Here is a 19,719-nt window from a genome sequence, read left to right on the forward strand (position 1 = left end):
GCTGTTCGACAGTGGAATGCACTTCCTCGGAAGGTGATAGAGTCTCCTTCCTTGGAGGTCTTTAAACAGAGGCTGGATGGCCATCTGTCAGGGATGCTTTGATTTGGATTTCCTGCATGGCAGGGGGTTGGACTGGATGGCCCTAGTGGTCTCTTCCAACTCTACGATTCTATGATTCTATGGGAGCCAGTGTCAGTTTGGTACCACTTTTCCAGCCATTGCTCCATCATCATCTTCATCATCATAATTATGAGAGCTAGTGACAGTTTGGTACCACTTTCCCAGCCATCGCTCCACCATCATCAATATCATCAACATCATCATCAGAGCCAGTGTTAGTTGGATACCACTTTCCCAACCAGCGCTTCATCATCATCATCATCATGGGAGCCAGTGTCAGTTTGGTACCAGTTTCCCAGCCATTGCTCCATCATCATCATCATCATCATCATCAGAGTCAGTGTCAGTTTGATACCACTTTCCCAGCCATTGCTCCTCCTCCTCCTCCATCATCATCATCATCATCATCTTGGGAGCCAGTGTGCTTTGAGCATTGGGCTATGAATCTGGAGTCTGAGGTTTAAATCCCTGCTCAGCCCTGGAAACCCCACTGGGTGACCTTGGGCAAGTCACACTCTCTCAGCCTCAGGTGAAGCCAAGGGCAAACCCCCTCTGAAGAAACTGCCAGCATAGGCCCTTACAGGGAAATCCTATGGACAGAGCCAGTGTCCTGGGACCTTGCCATCTGAGGCTCCTGCCTCCAACATAGGTAAAGCCATTTTTTCTAATACTGGCACTGATTGGCATGCTTTGCTTCTGCAGCACCTAGTTTTTCTGATGCGGAATAGGAAGATTTCTTGAGAAATGCAATGTTTTCTACCTATGTAGGAGCCTGTGGCTTCACAAGGGAAGGAGACATGCTGGGTTCAGAGGGAACATCTTCTTTGAATTGCACATGGGCACTAAATTCCCTTGACTTTGAAAATCTACCAGTGACAGCAAGGCCAAAGGGGGAAGGTGCCAGATAGCCCTCCCTACCATCTGAACTAAGACCAGAAACAGCCAAATGCAGCCCTATGACTAACATCTCTGATTCCTTTTCTCCTGTTTGCCTGATGATGAAGAAGAAGCCAGTGTGAATTCGAAAGCTTGCAACATGTAATTGCGCATTTTGGTTGGCCCAATAAAGGCATCATTGTTTGGATGTTATTGGATTTGCCAGGATAGGGTAAGTCGGAAATGACTTGAAGGCACAACAACAACTAATAATAATAAATTGTATTTCTTTCCCACCTCTCCCCAAGGCTCAGGAAGGGCCACCACCTCTTCAAAGACAAGACCTATACTTTTTAAAAACAGATCAACCCACCGTTAAAATACAACGCTATAAAATGATGGAATCATTTTAAGGAACGCTCTTGGGCCTTTCCAGTCTTTTCCAACTTATGGCAAGCTCAAAGGGATCCTATCATGGGGTTTGCTTGACCATGTTGGTCCAAAGGGGGTTTGCCACTGAGGCATCCCCTGAGGCTGAGAGAGTGTGACTCGCCCTATGTCACACTCAGTGGGTTTCGATGGCTGATCTAGGAATCAAACCCTGGTCTCCAGAACCGTAGTCCAACACTCAAATCACTACACCATTCTGGCTCTACTGTTTTTTAAAAAAAGGAATGCTGGGATTTATAGTTTCCAGGGCTATTTAGACTTCTCCACCAGAGAGTTTTAATGCTTGCATTTCAGGAGGCGCACTCCCCAAACACAGCAATAAAACATCTAAACATAGCAATCCTAGGAGTCTGGGAGCTAAAGTGGACAAGAATGGGTCACTTTGCCTTTGGTGTTCTGGGCTATATCCACACCGCAGAAATAATCCAGTTTGAGACCACGTTAACTAAAATGCTAAGGAATTCTGGGAACTTTAATTCTGTGGGACATTTGGCCTTCTCTGTCAGAGAGCACTGGTGTCACAGCAAAGTACCGTGATGACTTAGCACTGAGCCATGGCTGTTACAAGTGGTGTCAAAGTGGATTTATCTCTGCAGTGCGGATGCAGCCATGCTCAGGCGATGATAAAAGGAGAAAGAATGGAGTGGCAGGAAAGACATCACAAAATCAAAAGGATATAGAACTCAAAATCTGACCTAGTCATGCAAATAAGGCTTCAGGGAAATCCAAATAAACATGACTATTATCCAAGTATATGCATCAGATGTCTCATCCACTGGGCAGCCATGAGTTGAGATGGAGAGCAATTCAGAACAACAACCCACCAAACTACAGATCCTAGGTTTTGACAGGATGAAGCACTGACAGTTAAAGGGCTATCAAACTGCTACAATGGTGCAGTGTAGACAGTACACACACATCCTTGGCAGGTGGATTTCAGAGCAGGCCTGGCTTTTTCTACTTCGTTGATGTTGGAGGTAAGGGGTTCGAGAGACTACTATTATAATAAAGAGCTATATTTTAGGAGAACAGTGGAAAAACAATTTGCCTGGTGTCCTGGTTTGAGTATTGGACTCTGGAGACCAGAGTTCGAATCTCGGCTCGGCCATGGAAACCCATTAGGTCGCCTTGAGCAAGTCACACTGTCTCAGCTTCTGAGGATGGCAAGGACAAACCCCCTCTGAACAAATCTTGCCAAGAAAACCCCATGGCCTTAGAGCGGCCATAAGTTGGAAACACACTGAGTTAGGAGTTGAAATGCCCTGAAATAATTCCTCTTTGGAGAGCTGTCTCAAAAAAAGAGAAAGTAGGTTAATTCCAGAGCAACCTCGATTGTCAGAACAGGACTAATTGAAATGCTTCCTGATCAGTTTATTTCGGATTCATTCATTCACACACCTGTAAAATAAACAGGATCTGCTCAAACCAGATGGGAAGAGGACCTTCATGAGTGTGTTGTGTGCCTTCAGGTCATTTCCGACTTATGGAGACCCTAAGGCGACCCTATCATTGGGTTTTCTTGCCAAGCTTTGTTCAGAGGAGGTTTGCCATGGCCTTTCCTTGAGGCTGAGAGAGTGTGACTTGCCCAAGGTCATCCAGTGGGTTTCATGGCTGAGCTGAAAATTGAACCCTCGTCTCCAGAGTCCTAGCCCAACACCATTACACCATGGTGGCCTTCATACATACCCCAAAAGGGAGAACATGGGTGTGCATTGAACACTAGTCACACCAAACCCTACAAGAGAGAACATGGGTCTGAATACTCTTCTTTATGAGCTGATACTCATAGAGAAGTGAGGGCAATTTCCCAACAGTTCCCCTCCTGTGACTGTATCCGCACTGTGGAAATAATCCACTTTGACATCACTTTAACTGCCAGGGCTCAATGTCATGGAACCCTAGGAAGTGTAGTTTGTTGGGGCATCAGAGCTCTCTTGAAAGAAGCAGCTAAATGTGTCACAAAAGTACAGCTACCAGACTTTCACAGCATGGAACCCTGGCAGTTAAAGCGGTGTCAGACTGGATGGTTTCTGCAGTGTGGATGCAACCTTTGGACATCAAACACACTCACTCATAGCTTTCAGGGCCAAAGCTGGAGCTGGGAGATAAGAGGCGGCAGGGATAGAGAGACTGGTGGGAAAACGGTTTCCCCATCCATCTGGTGTGATCTCTCTTGGGTGTGCATTACACATCTTCACACACACACACACACACACACACACACACGCCTGCCTGGAAGGAGCAGAAGGGAGAAAGTGTCATCCAGGCCAACAAGGAGAGACGATGAAAATATCCCCTCCTCAAACTGCTTTACTTTAGCCTGTAACATATATTTTGTGCATTTTGGTTGGCCCCATAAAGGGATCACTGTTTGGTGGCTATTGGAGGTTACTGTACTTTGCTTATATAGCCAACACAGTACTCCCTGGCTGTGCTTTACTTACTGTTATATATATATACACACACATCATTTATTTTGTGCATTTTGGTTGGCCCCATAAAGTTTGGTTGATTTTGGATGCTACTGTACTTTGTATAGGGCCAACACAGCTCCCCCTGGATATGCTTTATTAACTGTTACACACACACACACACACCAGGTATTTTGTGCATTTTGGCTGGCTCCATAAAGGGATCACTGCTTGGTGGATTTGGGATGTTATTGTACTTTGTACATGGCCATCACAGGTATGCTTTGTTTACTTTTACTTACACACACAAAACATGTATTTTGTGCATTCTGGCTGGCCCCATAAAGGGGTCACTGTTTGATGGATTTGGGATGTTATTGTACTTTGCTATATGGTCGACACAGCTTCCCTGGCTATGCTTGACTTATTGTTACACACACACACACACACACACACACACACAACCTGGTAGTGTTTCCCAACAAGCCGGAGCCATCCAAGTTGGACTGCAAGTCCCATGGCTGGGGATGATGGGCTCTGTGATCCATTCCTTCTGTTGGGGAAGTCACTGTGACTTGGGAGGAGCTCCTGTTGGATTCAAGGGGGTTTTGGAAGCCACCAGGCCAACAAGAGACACCTGAGATCATCATCACCAACACCATCATACCTTTGCTGAGTATTGGTAGCTAGATGGGCCACACATTGTATTTCCAGGGTGCCCAGAAGAAATAATGGGGGTATCTTGAAAATGGGGTTCAGAGCATCCCCTTTACTTATTTATTTGGACCCTTGCATGGCCAGCATGGACAAATGAAGGCCCCAGATTTATTTTCCTCCTCAAGAAGAGGGGGGATTTCCCTTTTCTCAAGAATGAGTCAAATTACCACTATTATTTTTATACATTTAACTCATGCTTGGGGGGGGGACCAAAAAGGCAAAGAAAGGGGAAATAATAAAAATATTAATAACTTGCTATGGGTCTGTAGCCTGTTCTTTTTCGCCATGTGTGTTTTGCAAAGAGTGTTTTGTAAAAAGAAGGAAGCCAAGAAAGTGGGGAGGAAGCACCCAGCCTTTTCTCTCCCCACCTCTCCATTTCTTAAGAAACTCAGCTTCTTAAGCCAAAAGTGTTGGGCTGGAAACCTGCTTAAAGGGAAAATTACTCTCCAGGACCACACTGCCCTTTTATAGTGCCACAAGTCCACTTTAACTGCTATGGCAACATCCTGCGGAATCCTGGGATTTGCAGTTTTGGGAAGGGTACTTAGAATTCTCAGCCAGAAAACTACAAACTTCCAAATTTCATAGGCAGTTAAAGGTGGACTATAGCACCAGCATGGTGCAGTGGTTTGAATATTGGTCTATTATAGGGGAGAACAGAGCTTGAATCATGGAATCCAATTGGGTGACTTGGGTAAGTCACACTCTCTCAGCCTCAGAGGGAGTGAAAGGCAAACAACCATCTGAACAAATCTTGGCAAGAAAACTCTGTAATACAATGGCCTTAGGACTGCTATAAGTTGGAAATGCCTTGAAGGCACACATCAACAATAGCAATGATATGTGTGTGTGTGTGATTTTCATCATAATGTTTTTTTAATGTTATTATCTGTGAGCCGACTTGGGTCCCTTCTGGAAGAAAGGCAGCGTACAAATGAAATAAATAAAAATAAAAATAAAATTTGTCTTCTCATCCTGTCCAACTCCAGAGAAAAGGCAAGCCAAGGAACAACCAAAGCTTGGAAAGTTACTTTTGTGGACTACACCACTCTTATGTGTGTGTGTGTGTGTGTGTGTGTGTAATTAGATAGATAGATGATAGATAGATAGATAGATAGATAGATAGATAGATAGATAGATAGATAGAGGGGGGAGGGGACAAAGGATAACCTCTTCATCCCAAGATCTGTGGTTTGCCAGTAAGGGACGGAGATGTGGGGAGGGCATTCAAGCACTCAGCACATGGTCAAAGATGCTCACAAGATCATCACCACAGAGATCATGTTCACAAGATGATCCACACACAGATGGGCCTAGGTTGGGAAATACCAAGGGAACCAAAAGCAGGTGCATTGGTCTCTCCATCCATCTTCTACCAGGAGGATTGGAAATCATGTTCATTCACACATAGGGAAATCTGTGTATATGATATTATTCCCAGAGTCTGAGAAAAGCTATTGGTTTTGGATGACACCTCCCAGAAGGGGGGTTCTGGGAGGTGTAGTCCAAAAAAGTGACTTTCCAAGCTGTGGCTGTACCTTGGCTCACCTTTCCTCTGGAGCTGGACAGGATGAGCAGACAAGTTTTATTTTTATTTTTATTTATTTCATTTGTATGCCATTCTTTTCCCAGAACAGACCCAAGGCAGCTCACAAATATTAACATTTAAAAGATATTATGATGAAAATCACACACACACACCCCAGGTGGAAAAGAAGAAAAAGGTGCTTGGCTTACTTACCATGGGGAAGGAGGGAACCAGCTGCTCTCTTCCTTTGGGGGACTTTATGTGTGTTCAGCCCCTTTTCTCCTCCTTCTCTTCTTGTCTCTGAAGCATCAGTGTCTCTGAGCCGGACTTTTTCTTGCTTTCTAAACACCCTTCTTCTGAGTTCAGCCCCTGAAACCACAAAATCCACTTCCTGAGCGTTAAAGAAGCTGTTCCTGCTGCAACAACACTGCCAAAATTTGTACCTTTTTTCTTTCTCTGTCCAACTGCTCCCCCTCCAAAATCCAGCTGCCTTCCCCTCACTCCTCTGGTTTGTCCTTACTATATCCTTACCCCTATCACACCCATTCTAGAAGGGTGTCAAGTCAAGGTTTAAAGCAAGGTGGTGATAGTGTTCTGCTGTTCTTCGCATTTACAGCCTATCATTATTTTTTACTACTACAACTCCCCAAATCCCTCAACCAGCATGGCCACTGTTCAAGTCACCTGTTGACCTATGAGAGCCCATGAATTTCATAAGGTTTTCTTAGGCAAGGGACATGCAAATGACTTTGCTAGTCCCTGGTATTCATTGGTGTCCTCTCATCCAAGTATTAACGAGGGCTGACCCTGCTTAGCTTCCAAGATCAGACAGAATCCAGTGGATTTAGGGTACAGTGGGCCCTTGGGATCCGCTGGAGTTTGGTTCCAGGATGATTGTGGCTATCAAAATCTGCTGATGTTCAAGTCCCATTAAATATAATGTAAAATAGTGTCCTTTATATAAAATGGCAAAATCAAGGTTTCTTTAATATTTTAAATAGTTTTGAATATTTTCAAGCCATGATGCATGTGGATAAAGAATCCATGGATCTGGAGGGCTGACTGTATTTAGGCCACAGTGCATCCATTAAAATTAATGGTACCTTTCTCATCGACTTAGCTCTAGTGGAGATTAGCAACTGATTCAAGACCAGGTTAAATAACTTTCCCCAACTTTGCTCTATTGTCCCATTTTTGCATCACTTTGAGCTTCTATCAAGAGAAAATGCGGCAGATTCAATCAGTGCTGGAAATTTTTAAGAGCATATAACATCCATAGATATAACATTCTATATACTCTTGAGAATCACCTGGTTCCCTTCATCATCATTTTGTTCCAGTTTGTCTTCAAGTAAATTCTAACTTATGGAGACCCTATTCTAGGTTTTTTCAAAGGAGGTTTGTCATTTTCCTCCTCTAACGCTGAGAGAGGGTGACTTGCCCAAGACTTTCTGGGGGTTTCCATGGAATCAGATCCTGGCCTCCTAATTCAAGGCTTAAACCATTACACCATGCTGACTCTTCATCTCTCTCCCATTTATTTATTTATTGAATTTATGCCCCACTTTTCTCCTGGGGTGAGATCCAAGACAGTCATTTTTTTAAATTTAAACCAGCCTCCCCAAATCTGATGCCTCTTGGATGGACTGCAACTACCAATGTCTAGTCCAAAACAAGTTCTGCACATTGGAGATGGTTGATTTTGATTTGGCACCCTATATATGCCTCAAACCCAGAGTGTAGTTTCTCCAGATTTCCCAGCTTGCCCTTTCCTTTTGCCAAATAAGAGGGTGCAAGAGGGAGGCAGAGGAGAAAAGTGGACTGTCTCTCCTGAAATGGCAATTCACCTTTTAAATAGGTTTCAAGCTGCACACATTGCAGTAATGGATGGAGTGTTTAACTACAACTCTGGGAGAGCAGGAATCAAATCCCCATTCAGCTGTAGTAGTAATCCACCAGTTGACTTTGTACAAATCACTCTTTCTTAGCATAAGAGGAAAGCAATGATAAACTTCATTTGATGAAATACATCCAAGAAAACCCTAGGATAGGATCACCATGAGCTGGCGTTGACTTAAAGGTGCAGAACAACAACAGCAAGAAGTCTCTTACTGCACTGTTTTACTTAAAATAAATCCATGCAGTTTCTCAAAACCAAAAGTGGGCTTCTGGTTACTGACAATTTTCTTTTCCCCTCCCCAATTTATTTGTCAGTTCCTTGGAAGGTTCAAGGGCCCAGGAATTGTTCTCTGGACAAGCCAAAGTTGCTTACCCACTCTTAGGGCTTGCCCATTTTTTGCTCGCTCCACAATCCACAGCTCAGATTGGTGATGGACTAACTTTTTACACAGTATGGTGTGGTGTGAAACAGATGGGTAATTTCATCATTCCACTGCAATCATTCTAAACAGTGCTACAGCTACACCACCATTGTTTATATGCAGCCACACAACCAAGAGTTGATCATAAAATGGCATGCCTGACAATGATGGGTATTTCCCTGTGGAGGCAAAGTTTGCCAATAGTGTCACTGGCACTGATTGGGTAGCCTCCATGACATCACTGCCAGGAATGTCAACGGTCTCTTGCACACTTAGCAACTCTGTCTTGAATCCCCCATAAATTTCCACCTCATCACCATCTTTTGTGTATAACATACAGAGAGGAAAGATTGTAACATCGGCACCATCACCAGTCTCATTCCAAGGGTATGCACTGAGTCTGTACAGTGGTTGAAAACAGGTCACTTGCTACTTCAATAAGCAACCAGCTCCACAATTTCTTTAAATTGTTTCTGTCCCCTACAGAAAAGCAACAACATTGAAACTTATCAGTAAGTGATAGTCAATTCTGAACACTTCTCCCTTATAAGCATTACATGGGGACTCCATTAATACCTGCAACCCTTAAACAGCTCCTTACAACAAGGATACAAGAAACCACACAACAAGGATGCAAACATGGTGGCCAGACCTTGCAAATATAACTCCCAGAAACTCTCAGCCAGCATAGCCCTGCAGGCTTAGCTACTCTGTTGAATTGTTGCTATAATTTAATAGAATTTTAGAGCTGGAAGGGGCCACAATGGCCATCTAGTTCAACTCTCTGCCATGTGGCAATCCACCTGTCATGACAGACATAGCCCTCCAACCTCTGGTCAAAGGCCTCCAAAAAAGGAAATTCCACCACCATCCAAAGCAGTCTATTCCGTTGTCAAAGAGCTCTTACAGTCAAGAGGTTCTTCCTACTGTTTAGGTGGAACCTTTTTCCTTGTCATTTGAATGCACTAGTTCATGCCCTAGTTTCTGGAGCAGCAAAAACCTAGCTCACACCATCTTTTTAAATTTAATCTCCCACAGCTTCCATAGAGGTACAGTACAAGAAATCTAGGGAAGATTATGGCTGAGTAATTTATTTGCCTTATTCTTCTGGCTGTTGAATGGCAAGGTGGGTAAAGTGCCTGCCTGGATCAAAGCTAATGGAAATAAAGTCAGCACTCTGTATTCGTGGGTTGCGGTTCCATAGATCCCACTATCCAAGGCTTGGTTTTAAAAAAACAAATAAATCCAAACAGATAACTCTTGATTTTGTCATTTTACACAAGGGACACCATTTTACTACACCAGTGTATATAATGAGACTTGAGCATCCATGGATTTTTGTGTCCATGGGAGATCCTGGAACTAACCCCTGGTGGCTACTGAGGGCTCACTGTATTCACAGCCTACGGTGGTCCATGTGTCCTGCTGTGGCCCACTGGACCGTGAGGATTGGCTACTCCACCCCCTTCACAGTTGCCCACCCTTGATCTGTTGTTGTTGTTGTTGTTGTTGTTGTTGTTGTGTCTCTGAGTAATTTCTGATTTATGGCAACCCTATCATGTTTCTTCAGAGGAAGCTTGCCATTGCCATCTTCTGAGGCTGAGAGAGTGTTGACTTGCCCAGTAGGTTTCCATGACTGAGCAGGGATACAAACCCTGCTCTCCAGGGTCATACACCAACGCTGAGACCACTACACTGTATTGGGTCTCCACCCTTGCTCTACCTCAAAGCAAAACTGCAATTGTCCAGCCATGGCATTTGCAAAAGAATGGTGTTCCTCTATAGGTTTTTGGACTGCAGGCTTTACAATTCTACATCACCTGGGGCTGATGGGAGGTATGGGCCAAAATTGCAGTTGACCATTCCTGGTACAGTATGTGCAAAAGAATGGTCACAAATGAGAAATGGCCATAGTCCTCAACCAACTGGAGAATGCCTCAGCTCCCTGGGACACACTTCACTGCTCTTAAAGTGGGTGTTGAGAATCAAAGTCACTCCAAAGAGAATAGTGAGAGATGGATGGTTTGGGCTGCCTCTAGAGGCCCAGATGAAGATTAAGGTTCGAACTGGGATTGCCCTAGGTGGTCCAACAGTACTTTTACGAATGTTTCACAACATGGTTTTACAAATGGTCAGCATTCATAGGTTGGAATCCTGTTAGTGACTCTTGCATGTTACATGTGTGGGGTGATCATTTGCAGTGGCGCAACAGATGCATTTGGCTGCCAGAGGAGGATGCACTCAGGATGCACATTATGTATTGCAGATGCTCATTGCACATTACACAACAGTATCCCGAGAATGACATGTGTTTTGCAATGTTGTCATTCTGTATGGGGTTGCATAGCACTGGTGTAGTGTATCTTCACGTGAAAATGTTTATGCTATGCTGAGGGGATGTGGGACTGCAGCCAGAGTGTGTCACTGCCAATGTTATCTCCATTTAACTGCCCTCTGATCCCACCTGGCTGTAATTCCCCCCTCTTGCTACCCCTCCTATCCTTGTTTGTGTGTGGTGTGTGTGTGAGCGCGCACACACGTGTGTGTGAGAGAATGAAGATGTCTGGGAAATACATAATTCATCTGATGAAGTGGGTACAGTCCACAAATGCCATAATTAACTGGTCTTTAAGGACCCTTTGTGGTATTTTTCCACCAAGCACTGCTCCAAAACTATTCCTGGATGCTGTTGTATAATGTACGAATGCAATGTAGAATGTGCAACAACTGTGCATAGAGTTAGCATCGTGTAAAGATTGGAGCATTAGATTATGTCTCTGGAGACTGGGGTTCACATTTCTGCTCAGCCATGGAAACCCACTAGGTGGTCTTAGTCAAGTCACACTCTCTCAGCTTTAGAGAAAGGCAAAGGCAAGCTCTCTCTGAAGAAATCTGGCCAAGAAAAACTCATAATAGGTTTGCCATGGGGGCACATCTACACTTTAGAAATAATGCAGTTTAACACCACTTGGCTCCTTCCTACAAGATCCTGGGAGTTGTAGTTTTGTGAGACACCAGCACACTCTGGCAGAGAAGATTAAAGACTTGGGAGTTTATCACACGGGTTTTTTGCAGCTTTTTGCAGCTCAGATCCGACATGACTGCAGGTCCAACGATGCGAATTCACACAATTCATTGATATGGGCGCTCCTTCCGTGGCGCTTCTGCAATGAATCCAAAGTGACCCCTCATTTAGATGAATTCGGGAAAAAGGGAATTCACAGAATTCGCATTCAAGCTCCCTTCGATTTCACTCCGAATTGGTCTGGTGTGGAATGCAACTTTGCTTCTGCTCTGGTACACCACCGCAAACCCCCTGGGTTGCAAATTTCCCAAGATGTGGCGCTGCAATTTCCCCCCATTTCCTTTCGGTGGTCCTTTCTCTTTCAGGGCAACTAATTTTGGGGGGAATATATACATGTGTGTATGTGCATGAATGTGAATATACAGATCTGTCTGTCTGTCTGTCTGTCTGTCTGTCTGTCTGTCTGTCTGTCTGTCTGTGTATTTAAATTGCTGAAATGGAAGGGAAAATAAAAAAGGGGGATGAAGAAGATACAGAAATGTCCACTAGGCAAATATTCATGCAATCACGCAATTACACAAAACAGCGAACAATAAGTTGTGCCCCTTTTCACCCTGGAAACGTACAAGGTCACAATGTGTTCAGACCCCCACTGAGCATGTGCAAGGGTGCTGATTCGAATTGTTGAATCCCACTGTTGTGGTAATACAATTTGCACTCACTCTGCTTTGCGTGACTTGCCCTGGATTCGATTCCCCCTCGACTGAGAAGGGCAACAGAAGGGCAACCAGGTGTGATAAAACAGTCATGTTATGACAGGAATTCGCATAGCTGAACCAGAAGTCACCCCGGATCTGAGCTGCAAAAACCTCCGTGTGATAAGGGCCTTTGTAAAACTACAAATCCCAGGATTCCATAGGATGGAGTTACACCATTTAAAGTGGTGTCAAACTGCATTATTTCTATAGTGTAGATGCAGGGTCACCATAAGCCTGAAATAACGAAGGCACACAACACACAATCAGCTAGTGCTACTAAAGGGCTAACTGGTGATATTGTTTGATATTGTTTCTCATTATTCCTGCCCCCAAGGGACACCAATCTACATTTTTAAAAATCTTTTGCCTTTTACATACAAGGGTACCCTCTTTTGTCTTGAGAAAATACAGGACTGTGACTAACCTTATCATTTGACTTATTTTCCCCCTGTATGATTTTTTTAAAGAACTTGCCTGATGAAGAAGCCAGTGGAGCTTGGAAAGCTTGCATCATGTATTTTGTGCATGTTGGTTGGTCGACTAAAGGTATCTTACTCTATTGGCTTGTTAAAGGCCTGGCTTTGCAGGGCAGGCAAGCCTTCTAAAAGTGCAGCTTCTCTCAGCATAGAAAGTCAATCATAGAGGAAGTCTTGTTAGGTTTTTAAAATATTGACTGATTAATTGATTGATTGATTGATGATTATGGGGAGTAGGTCCTAGAATCCTTCCCCAAACTCTTGGTGCCTGAAGAGGAGGAGGAAGAGATGGGGGGAGGCAAACAGGAAAGACAGGTGGAGAGGGAAGGGAAAAAGAAAGAAAGAAAGAAAGAAAGAAAGAAAGAAAGAAAGAAAGAAAGAGCGGCATCTGTTTTGGCTGAGGAATCATAGGATTTGAAACCCACTGGGTGACATTGAGCAAGTCACACTATCTCAGCCTCAGGGGACAGCAATGGCAAACCTGTTCTGCACCAGTCTTGCCAAGAAAACCCAATAGGGTTGCCATATGTCAGAAATGACTTAAAGGCGCACAACAGCAACAAAATTTCAAAGAGAGTTAAGTTTTCCCACTTCTGGGAAAGTCAGAGGAATAGATGGATGTGTGTGTTGTATGGGGTGGAGAAGGAAAGAGCACACGCACATACACACTTAGATCTCTGCCTCGCTGCCCCATTTCCCTTCCTTCCTTCCTTCCTTCCTTCCTTCCTTCCTTCCTTCCTTCCTTCTGCAAAGATGCTCTCCATGAATTAGCTCCAGGGGAATCATGGCCTCAACCAGCCTTTGCCTAAGAGCTTGTTGTGGAAACTCTTGCAGGGTAAACACTCCCAGTGGTGTGGCTTAAAATACCTTAACACACAAGACACACACACACTGACACACAGCCAGTCTCTAGGCTTGCTCATTTCCCTTGGGAGCTTAGGTAAGGCTTAAATTTGGAAAAGGTGGGAGGATGGCTAACTGGTTCACCCTCCTCCTCCCTTTTCCCCAGAGAGCCCGATCCAGAGCAGAGTCCCTGTAGGGAAAAAAGAAACCACTGCCCCCCCCCAAAAAAAAACCACTGTTCCCCCCCCTCTCTTTTCCGGGGCTTAGAGGGGGAACAATTTGCTAAATCTCCAAAGGTGCCTGTGGTTTTTGCAGCCCAGCCAAAATCAGCAAGGCTCTGGAGACAGAAGTGTGCATATGTGTGTGCACTTGTGTGTGTGGGGTGCATCTCAGGGACTGTATCGTTATGACTACCCCCTTTTTAGCAGAGCTTTGGTTAACTCCATGCATGAAATCACACCGCCTGTAAAATTAGAAGTCACAAAAACCACAGAGCTGACAGAAAAGGTGCACATGCTCTCACACATACACACACATCATACTTCCATTAGCAGCTTCATTTTGCAGGTCTCCAACATATGCAAGAGGAGTTGGGGATGATGATAATGATGATATTTATATCACACTTTCTCCCCAAAATAGGGGCTCATAGTGGCTTACAATTTAAAAGAACAGTACAATTTAAACCTTACTGGTTGCTGGTAAGAAAACTTCACAAACACTCCTTAACCCAGGGCCTACTAAAAAAGAGAGGGCTTCACCACTGCTACTGTGACAGTGACCCTCTGTGGTTAAGATTTGACAGCAGTCAGAAACTCAACAGGTGAAGAAGTCTTCTCACCATGCTCAGTAATCTCATGGCTCTGGTTGTCGTTTTTCTTTTTGTTGTTGTGTGTCTTCAAGTTGTTTCCAACTTACGGCGACCCTGTCATGGGGTTTTCTTGGCAAGGTTTGTTTAGAGTGGGTTTGCCATTGCCGTCCCCTGAGGCTGAGTGAGTGTGACTTTTTTAAAAAAACAACAGCATAGCTAGAAATGTGCTGCCCTTCCACAAATCCACTATCTAAAACAGCTGCTACACTCTACCTAATGGTAGAGCTGGTAGAACTGGCGGAGCTTGGGCCGAACTGGATGATTTGTACATTTAGCCCAGGGGTGGGAATCCTGTGTCCCTCCAGATATGCTTGGAATGCACCACTCCGCATTCCTCACTACTGGTTGTGATGGTTAGGATAGTTGGTCCCGGCATTCCAGCAACATCTGGAGGGCCACATGATCCCAGCCCTGGTCTATTGTGATGGTGAATGGTTACCTAGCCTCTCAGCAGACTTTATGTGCATGCCCTGCTACTAGATTCTTCTGAATGAATATGTCAAACTCGGGACTTTCCATATATTAAGGTTGTGGTTTACAGACATGTTTTACAGTAGGCACAAAGCCATCAGGTGAAGCCTTATCCATCACTGACCCCACACAAGGTGGGGTTCTGCCAGTTCCTTCCTCTGACATTGTACAGCACCTGGCATTCAATGATGGTTTCCCATCCAAGTACTAACCAGGACCGACACTGCTTGGCTTTCAAAATCAGGCAGGATTTTCATGCCTTTAGGTTATTTAGGTCTGCTAAGTGTATGCTTATCATTAAAGGTGTCTTGTCTACTGGAAGAACAATGAACAGGATGAAAGAGCAGCCAAATGCATATTTGGACTGTGGTAAAAAAAGGGATGGAGAACATATGGACCTTGAGATGTTGCTGGACTCCATCTTCTGTCATTCTGCACCAGAGTCCATGCAGGCTGGGCAGTTCTAGGAGTTGTATTCCCCCAACGACTTTCCAAGTTCTGTACTGGGTTACACTGTGAACTTAGATGGTATAAGTTAGCTTCCTAGATCTACTTCAGGCATCCTATTATATGTTGTACATTGTTGGTCACTCCACCTGAAAAAAAATGGGTATAGAGTTGGGTAAAAGATGCAAAATTGAGCAACCTCAGTTATCCACGTGCTGAAGCAATTTTTCAATGGGTGCAATTCCTATATTATACATATTTAAAGATTTTGTACGTAGTCCAAGATGCTTTATGTGATCAGTCTTTATGAAAGAGAAATAAATACATATCTGCTGGGGGGATGGGAGTTGGTAAAGATGGAGATTTTTGAGGTGTATAAAATCATGCAAGGTGTGGAGAGAATGGAATAGGATGATGTTTTTCTTCCTCTCTTCTTAGAAGCTGGGGTATCCTGTACTGAAACTGAACAGTGAGAGATTCAAGACAGAGAAAAGGAATCCCTTCTTCAGCTAGTGCATTATTAACCTGTAGAATTTTAAGCCACAAGATGCAGTGATGGATGCCAATGTGTGTGGCTTTAAAAGGGGTTTAAATATGTTCATGGATTGCTAAATAATACCCCCAGCATTAGAAAAGGTACACTGGAAAGATGAGGGAACATGAACAGGTGAGTGCTGGGGATTCCCAGTGCTATCTGGCTGGCGAAGGTGGGAACAGAATGCTGGACTTGATAGGACTTTGATCTGATCCAGGCTTTGATTGTACTCTTACATGGCTAAATATTACATAAAGTTGGGATTATAACTAGCCACATACAAAGGAAGATAAACAGATGGTCCTTTTGATTCAAGCAGAGCCAGGGAAGGCCAGTTCTGATGTAGCTGCATAAATTATCCCTAGTCATTGTAGTCTTGCTTTTAACAAAAATAGTGGTTTGTACCATCAAAAAAAGCTATGATAGAAATTGTGCAAAATATCAGTGCAGTTCTTGTTGCATCCACTTGAAGGCAATAAAGCCATCAGTTCAAAGCAATGGACTAGAACCAATCTTTGGCATAGATCTGGAGACGCCAAGAATCCACCATCTCCCAAGCTCAGAAAAGTTACTTTTTTGAGATAACAGCTCCCAGAATCCCTTAACCATTGGCCACACTGGCTGAGGGATTCTGGAAGTTGTAGTCCTTCCTTCCTTCAAAAAACACCAGCACCTTTTCCAAGTTTCATTACCCAGTAAACATTTGGGAAAGCTATGCATACGATCCCCATAAAGTTTACTTTACTCCTAAAGTACTTGGCACCTGTTTCTTCTAAGACAGTCCTGGTACGACCCAGTTTTCTGGATGTCTTATGCAAAGTTCCTATACAATTCTCATATAGTCTGAATAGTAATGGCATACAATCTCCATAGCCACTGATCTTGCCGTATCACTGGACCAAACCATGTAGTAAGCCCAATACAAGTTTGCCACCTCCTGTATGTATGTATTTGTAGGAGCCTCATACTAGTGATAATTTAGGCACTACACTTCTGACCTTACATTTTGCCTCCTCTGAAACAATGGTTGCTGAATTCATGGGGTATATTCCAGACAGTAAAGGAATAGCATTTTAGGAAGAAATTGTATATATAAAAGAAGTTGGCAAACCTTTCAGCCCCAAAATGATGGCATCAAAGGAAAATCTTGTTAAACACGCCAAAAACTGCAAAACAATCCTTATGATGAGGGCTGTGATGAGTGTGAAGGTTGCCAAAGCTTAGATTAAACAAGGCCTTAATGTAAAGTTCTAATAGTGGAACAGACACTTGAGTCTGTTATGACAATGCTAGGAGATAAGTGTGTTTGTAGATACAGAGAATTCTAGAACTAGATCCAGAGGGGACTGACTTAACAATCAGAGCAACAACCAATGTTCTTACATTTGGTTATGAATCTAGCGGGAGGATCCTAAGCATTGTAGCTGAGTAAAAACAGTATCCAGTACAATAGACAAGATGCATAAAGTCCCTTATATCATATGTAAAATAGACAAAGATTCTATGTCCTCTTCTCTAGCAAAGCACTGCTTCTACTCTGCTACCTTAAAATATGATTTATTAGCTATTTCAGCAGCTTTAGAGAAAATAGCTGTAGTATTTTGATGAAGATAGTTCCTCATCTTTATAGCTGGTCTCTAAGATATGTGACAAATCTAAAATGTTTCAAAATGTCACAATTAAAAAGCCTACCAACCTTCCCCCTATTTTCTCCCCTTCACATCGCTGTTCTAGGCCACTGGGTTTCGTTGTTGTTTTTGCTGAAGTTTGTATTCTGTTTGTTTTCCGTGATTAATGTATTTTAATGTTCCACTGATTATAAGCAACTCAGACAACATTTTTCTTAGGCATAATAATCTAAATAGTATTATGAAACGATGATAGATATTGGCATTCCATCTCTGTAAGTGGATTTATGTCTGCTGCAATTAGAACTGGACATTTTTGTATTGCTTGCATTAGTAGAGGGCTGCTGATACATTACTACAGCTGGCAAAGTGCTTGATTTGCATTGTTCCAATATGCATCTTCACAATTCACTTAGCTGCACCTCTGCTACTTCACTAAGTATACATAAAGTTACATTAATTAAAAGATGATATAGGAATCTGGCGTTTATTTCTAGGATTAGAAGCTCACAAAAAGAGTGTTATGCGATGGCCATCCCTCGTTTGCCTTTAACAGTTGGTACTTATTGGTAGAGTGCGTCTACATATGGAGGTTTCATTTAGCTACTGTAGCTAAAAGTAATTTTATAGACCAATCTACTCTTTGTATAGTAAGTTGTATTTACTCGGGCACAAGTGTTAAAGCTAGTAAGAGAAAATAATTCTGTAATTGTGCAATCCTATACAGAAGTAAGCCCCACTGAATTCTATGGGCCCATGTAAGTAGATACAGGATTGCAAAGCTAAGTAACTTTCTGATGTTGACATGTATGTCTCATTCTAACATTTCCACTAAGTCAGTATTTCTTTGACTCAACAAATTAACTAGATAAAGTAGAGAGGAGTAATGTGTCAACATTTGACAGTAAACCACCTTATTTCTTCACAACTGGCTTATCTTTATTGCAGTTCTGCAGACAACAAAAACTTGCTGGAAAGAGATTTTTCACTTGTGTAAGGTGATTTATAGATATTGAGCACTTCAGAGAACACTGAATTGCCTTACTGCTACTGACTTGTTTTTTTATACAAGGGTTTCCTAGTTCTAGGATAGAGAGCTCAACTAATCATTTGATTAGTAAGTTCCATAACAATTATCTGTCTGGATGCTGTTTTTGTATCACTCCAAGACACAGAAATAAAATGTTGCATAAACGGAGTAACTGTTTTGTTTTCCATGATTTGGAACTAAATCAAGGCAGAAACCCTTCCATTACAACCCACACACAAACACACACACATACACAGACACTGTAGTTTTTATATAAGTAATCCAAGCTAAAGAGGAAAGGATTTTTAACAACTGCCAAAAGTAGGGTAAAATGGCTTGGGGACTGGCTTCGGTCCATGAACCACCAACACCGTTATAGGCTACATTTCAGAGAAAGACAATAGTGAACCTTTCCTGAATATTCCTTGTCTAGGATGATCTTATGAAATTCATGGGTTTGCCATAAGTGAACATGCAACTTGAAGGCATGCACACATGTACACAGAATATTCAGATATCATTCCCTTTCAGTCATTTCAAATACGGTATGTTAAGCATAAGATACCATCTGATCTTGAAAGCTATGCAGCAGCATCCACAGTTACTACTTGGATGGAAGATCGGCAACAAATACCAGGTGCCGTAGGCTATATTTCAGAGGAAGGAACTGACAAAAACACGTCTGAGTATTCCTTGCCGAAGAAAACCTTATGCAATTCATGGGGTGGCCATAGGAGACTTGAAGGCACATAGACATGTTTTTCAAAACATCACTGATGAAACTGCAACTGTACAAGTACTCCACATAATGACTCCCTCATCCACAACCAGCCATAGGCTCACTCCCTGAGTATTACCAGAAAGGAGGACATTTTAAAAGATTGCTTCAGCTGTCCTATGTCCACTTTTTCCTTCAGTTCCAGAACATCAGTTTGACATCAATGTGCTGTGCCTTTCCCTGCCTGAAATCACTAGAAGCTACTGTCAATGATGTGGGGAAAAGGCATAATGACATAGATAATATAATGTCACTTATAGTATCTACAGACTCATATGTGGCATTTGATTGATGCAGTAGTGTTTTATTGTGTCTTCTGTTGTTCCTGAAAAGGGTCCTCTGAAACATGTAGAGCTATTTGTTGAATCATTTGTTCCCCACAGCATCAGATTTTGTCCTTCTCCTGCCACTAGGCATTTAGCTCTTCTAGATTC

At 43.0% G+C, this 19,719-nt stretch overlaps 1 protein-coding gene across 1 annotated transcript in view; it reads right to left on the reverse strand.

Annotated features, from left to right (window-relative positions):
* The window catches only part of LOC149316479 (zinc finger protein Gfi-1-like), a 29,694-nt gene extending 23,311 nt beyond the window's left edge, over positions 1–6,383 (reverse strand). Inside the window, exon 1 of the mRNA XM_089518716.1 lies at positions 6,316–6,383. The gene's annotated coding sequence lies outside the window, so the exon portion shown is untranslated. The remainder of the gene's footprint in view (positions 1–6,315) is intronic.
* Positions 6,384–19,719: the final 13,336 nt, after the last annotated feature.

Source organism: Sceloporus occidentalis, unplaced genomic scaffold (genome assembly GCF_023333645.1).
Source record: "Sceloporus occidentalis isolate IW3139 unplaced genomic scaffold, rSceOcc1.0.p SCAF_3, whole genome shotgun sequence".
Classification (NCBI taxonomy): domain Eukaryota; kingdom Metazoa; phylum Chordata; class Lepidosauria; order Squamata; family Phrynosomatidae; genus Sceloporus; species Sceloporus occidentalis.